This window comes from Rhizophagus irregularis, chromosome 10 (genome assembly GCF_026210795.1).
Source record: "Rhizophagus irregularis chromosome 10, complete sequence".
In the NCBI taxonomy this organism is placed as follows: domain Eukaryota; kingdom Fungi; phylum Glomeromycota; class Glomeromycetes; order Glomerales; family Glomeraceae; genus Rhizophagus; species Rhizophagus irregularis.
In genome coordinates this window covers 2,590,889-2,596,888 of record NC_089438.1, presented here as the reverse complement: position 1 = coordinate 2,596,888, position 6,000 = coordinate 2,590,889, and positions in this window count along the sequence as shown.

The window sequence follows — 6,000 nt, the reverse complement described above, 5'->3', positions numbered from 1 at the left end:
AAAAAGAATGGGTATTTTTTAGATTGTAATAATCCAAGATTAGATGTTATTGCATTATAAACAATACATTGTTCTTCTGGTAAATTAAGTATTGCAGATTGTGAAAATACTGGGGAAATTAATTTTAAAGCATCCAATTGTTTTGTAAGAATGTCAGCTATTTGAGGTGTAATATGATTTGCAAGATCTTCTAATATATTAGTTACAATTGTATTAAATTGGTTTTGCAATGAATGCCTATGTTCTTCTGCTGTTACAATTGTAGAATTTTGAATGCTACTTTGAAAATCTGAATGAAGACTTAGATATCTTTCTCTATAAGATGTATAATTACCAAGTAATTCTTCTTCAGATCTGCAAGATATAGAAAGTAATAGTTGCTAGTAAAAAAATAATTCTCCATTTTGGACTTTAAGATATCTGTATCGTACAACTAATGGAGATGTTCTTTTAACAACATAATAATTAAGGTTATTTATACAGTCAACTCTCTTTATAGTCACACATTTGGGACAGTCCATATTTGGTGATTATAAAGAGATGTGACTATATAAAAAATTTCTTATATTAGTATATCATAATTCCAGCCAAAAATTAACATAATTTTGGCCAAAATTATACTTAAAACTTTATTGTATCGTAACTCCCCCAATATTAATCGTAGAGAGATGATCTTACCGCCATTCGATTCGTCTTAATGAGACGGTTCTAATGGTATAAAATACATCGAAATCCAATCACTAGATTAATTTCCGAAATTAAAAAAATATTAATGGTTTTTGTGTAATAACTCTGCCAATATTGATCCTAGAGAGACGATCTTACTACCATTCGATTCGTCTTGATGCGACGAATCTAATGGTATAAAATACATCGAAATCCAATCACTAGATCAATTTCCGAAATTAAAAAATATTAAATAGTTTTTAAGTAGTAACTCCGTCAATATTGATCATAGAGAGATAAGCTTACCACTATTCGATTCGTCTTGATGAGGCGATTCCAACGAGCTATTAATCGTCTTTTTACAATCACTAGGTACCGAGATATTTAGCAAAATGTTAAATGGCGCAGTAAACGTAAATTAAGGAATTATAATAATGCCGATGCTTAACATTTTGTTGAATAACTCATCAGCCAGTGATCATAAAAGGATAAAACTACCACCATTCGATTCGTCTCAGTGAGACGATTCTAACAAGCTATGGTACATCTTTGTACGATTATTAGATGCCAAGTTATTTAATATATTCTTTATATAACTGTGATTATAAACGGTTCTTTTTAATATAAGATTTTTGAGGATAGGTGTGATAGTGACTATAGATAGATTGTGACTATATAGGATAGATTTTAATAATAAAGTGTTTTGAACATTCAACTGGTGTGACTATATAGTAGAATGTGACTATAACGGGAGTGACTATAGAGGGAGTTGACTGTATACACTTCATTATTATTATATTGGATGGTCTTTTTGTTAATAAATTGTAATTTTTGAAGTAATTAGGATAAGTTATATTGTTAAATTGTTGAGCACATGGACGTGCAAAATATTTTTCAACTGCATCTTTCCAGTATGGATCATCATCATCATCTGAAATTGTTGATAATGGTCTTATTGCACGTGAATGTGTAGTTGGTGGTTCAGTAGGTAAGTATTTTACTTGTACTGATGAATTGCATATTGGTTCACCAAGTAATAAAAACATGCATTCCATTGAACTAAGACGTCTAGCAACAACATGTTCACGATATTTATCTCCTTCTAATATATTAAATACATGCGAAGGTTCTGATTTTACAATATATTTAGATAGATAATTACCAAGTCCTTTAGTACTTACATATTGAGCATTCATATGGGCATTCCATATTAAAAGTGGTGGTGCATGATAAGGAACTACCCATCTGTCTTGTTCAGTTATACACTGGTAAACATATCTAAATTCATCAGCATTATAATAAGTAATTAATGAGTATGGACGAGAAAAATTCTTTTTACATGTTTGGCCAGAAGGTACAGGACCACCACATTTTCTAGGATTACATGTATGAATTTGATGATTCACCACTAATTGGTAAAGTTCAGGTTCAAGTTCTGGATTAGAAAGGGTAGATCTAACTATATTTTCACTAATCATTTCATCTATTGTTTTTTCAATCCAAAGTATTGTATGTGTATGTGGTGCTCCTCTATTTTGAAATTCAATACATTCAAAAAAATGAATGAGATTTCCCAATTGCTATTTGCAGGTTTTCTCCAAACATGATTCCAAAGCTCTCTTTTGCGATGAGTAAAATGAAGAGATGTATGTAATGGCCTATTTGTTGGTATTTCATTTCCATTATCTGTTGATTTTAATATATCTTTTAAATGTATCCATTTTGATTCTGCTGCAGTTAATGTAATAAAAAGAGGAGGTAATCTAAATTCTCTTATCATAGCATTAATATGTAAAAGTTTTTCATTAAAGTATATATGTATCTCCTGTTCGTATAAATGATGGTAATGTAGTAGTGTTACTTTCATTAATCATGCATTTTCCTGTATATATACTACGTGTAATAAGTTCTGAAGCTGTTGGTGGACAGTATATTGTATCTGATTGTTTTTGACGCCAGAGTCACATTGTATTCTGATGATTTCGTAACTTTTCTAATCTTAAATACGAATAGTGAGGCCAATAAGGATGCAGATGAAAGCGTGGATCAACACATAATAGGCAGTGTTTTATATATTTTCCATATGTTTCTGTTTTTATTGTATTATCCTCTAAAGCATCTGCATTTTGACTATAAAAGTGTCCTTGACCATCAGGAAATAAATCTGGAAAAATTAATGGTTCAAGATCTGGATTATCAAATGCAAGTGGAAGTGTTGTATTTGGTGTTTTTATAAATCCAGCCATTAGGTGAGTGTAGTAAAAATCTTCATTATGGATTTCTGTTGAAAAATCTGTAGATAGGACCCCGGATATCTAATATAAAGGTCATAATGGACTTTTGGCCAAAAACACCCCTTTTTGCTGAAACTCAAAAAATCGGTTTTTGTAAATATCTCAGCATCCAGTAATTCAATTTTAATGAACTTTTTTTTATTTTGTAGCCCTCATTAGCTCTACAATTTAAAAAAAAGTTCATCAAAATTGGACCACTGGATGCTGAGATATTTACAAAAAATGATTTTTTGAGCCCCTGAAAAATGGGCCAATCTGCCGAAAGTGTGACTTTTGTCCGAGCGACTTGATCACTCTACGACCTTGTCCCGGCTGTAATTTGAATATAAACAAATCTTTGTATCCAAAGAAATTTGTTGCCACTAGCTCTGTGCCCTGCTCCTATTCGGCCTCTCTTAGTCAATCATGGATTTTACCTATGAAGAAATCATCCATTATGAGTCACACATCCAGCTTGACTGCTACAGTGTCATGGGCAGAAATTATGGATTTTGTCACCTCAAACTGTAATCCTTCAACTCGTTCAGTTTTAGATGTTGATATTCCTAATATTTCTTTCAACAATGCCGACAATGCTTTATCTACTTCACGTTTACTTACAGCTGGTGATGTTGCTGCATCTTCATCGGTCGTACTCTCTTCAGATTCGCATTACTCCTTTTACACTGATGGCTCTCTTATCAATCTAGGAACTTGTGATGTTTCTATGGGATGGGGCTGGGTTCAAATTGTCAAAGACTCTGGCTTTCTTAATTCTATTGCCACTTATAAGCGGGGTATCATTCGTGACTGGCCTTCCTCTTCTCGTGCCGAAGCTGCTGCTATTTATGCTGCCTTATCAGCCTCTCCTGCCAACTCTGTTATTCATATTTACATAGACTCACAGTCTTCCATTGAGGGTTTGAAACATTGTTTCTTATCTGACTATTCAGATTCTCGTCTTTATTATAAGACTACCAATTTTGAACTTTGAGCCATCATCCAACAACTGATTGTGGATAAACAACTCTCGGTTTTGCCTTTCAAAGTTAAAGCTCACTCTAATTTTTACTGGAACGATTTTGCTGATTCTCTTGCCAATACTGCCCATACATCTGACGATGCGGTTCTCATCTCCCGTCTCGATCTCGCAGCTGTTCATGATTATATTATGATCTATGATGACGTAACCTGTGAATCCAATCCAAGACATCTGTTTAAACAATATCATCAAATGTTGTATATGAAAGACCTTTTAGCTCTTTCTCGTTTCCGTTTTGTTTTTCTCTTAACAGATCCTTCTCGTTATATGATTGACTGGGCTCTTACTTGGCACACATTAATGTTTCAACCTAAATTTGATAACTCTTTCACTAAGGAAAATGTCTCCAAACATTACACGCTAAAATTTCAACTTTTTCTGGAAGACTTACCCACTTTGGAATTACTGAAAAGGACACGACCAGATTTATATGTGGAAATTCTAACTTGTCGTTCTTGTGAAGACCATTTAGAAGATTTTATGCATTTATTTTTATGCAACAAGCGTTGTGTTAGATTACACCAACTTTTAACATCTTATCTTCACCACCTTACCCATAAAATCAAAGAAGCGGGTGATAATGCCAATTGTGACTATTTTCCTTTAGTGGATAGAATTACTTCCCTTCCTTGTTGGTCTTTCTCATCTAGTAACTGGTCGTCCTATAGTCTGGTCCGTGGCTGTTTGCCTACCACCTTTCTGGAAGTTTTTGATACCTTAGGTATTCCTCGCCTCACTGCCATGAATGTAGTTACTGCTATACATAACAATTTTGTTAACAAATTCCGTAAACGAATTTGGAATCCGCGTTCGTATGATAAAGGATTATGGGAACATGCGATGAACATTACTTCAACACTTAAACAATCTCCAAGGCCTAAAGGTTTGTCTAAATCTTCTTATATACCTTACTCATCTTTACCTCCTCCGACCCATGTTGATTCATGTGACTCCAGAACCGATTGGTTAAAAAACTCGATGCAATATGGATTATCTTGGTTTGATCACATTTCGGGTTTTATGGGTCGTCTAACGGTGCTACTTAATAACCGCTTTTGCAGGATGGAGTGTTGATTTTAATAGTGGGCGCGTCATTCGTTATTAGGCCACACAAATTCGATTTTTTAGTTCACATCACCCGGCCGGGTCACTTTTTCAAATTTCAATAAAAAAAAGTTTATATATAAAAAGTTTATCACGTGATCAATACGTAATTTTATTGGCAGGCAAGTTTATCACGTGGCTGAGAACTTCTGGAGCGAAAATAAAATCTTTCCCCTTTAAAAGTCAACCAATCAAATGTCACGATTTTATATATAAACTTTTTTTATTAATAAACAATAAACTCCGGGTCCCCAGGTCAATTTTAAATTTCAATGTTACGTGAACCGAAAAATTGAATTTGCGTGGCCTTATGTTAGCATAGTTGCTTCTACTTTGATTGGAATATATCAAGGGGGGAGATCTAGGAAGTGTTAGTATTAGTGATTTTTCTTTTGAATTTTCTTTTAATTTTAATTTCTTTCTAGGAGACTATATAGCTTTGTTTTTAGTTAGTTTTTATTTTATTTTTCTTTTTTCTTTTATGTAATTTTGTAAAGTTTGATAAATAATTAATAAAGATAAAGGCTGCTATGCCATGTTTACCGAAAGTGTGACTTATGACCTGTTTTGGAGATATCCGGGGTCCTCTGTAGATGATAAAACAACATCACCTTTCTGAAATGGTGGAGCATTTGTATCAGAGGGTATATGAGATGCTGTAGGAAATAGATCTAAATAAGAAGTTTCTGTAATAAGAGATGATGCAGATAATAACCTAGAATATGGTCTTAAATATTTGTTATTATCTTTAAGCCATTGTGCAGCAGAACTAAGGTTGCTTGTCTAAACCTCTTCAAAATCCTACGATTAGTTTTGTCAAAATTTTACTATAGATTTATTATAGTTTTGGCAGAGTTTTGGCAGTTTTGGCATTTATAATAAGTTTCGGCAGTTTCGCCTTTCTCCAAAGTTTCG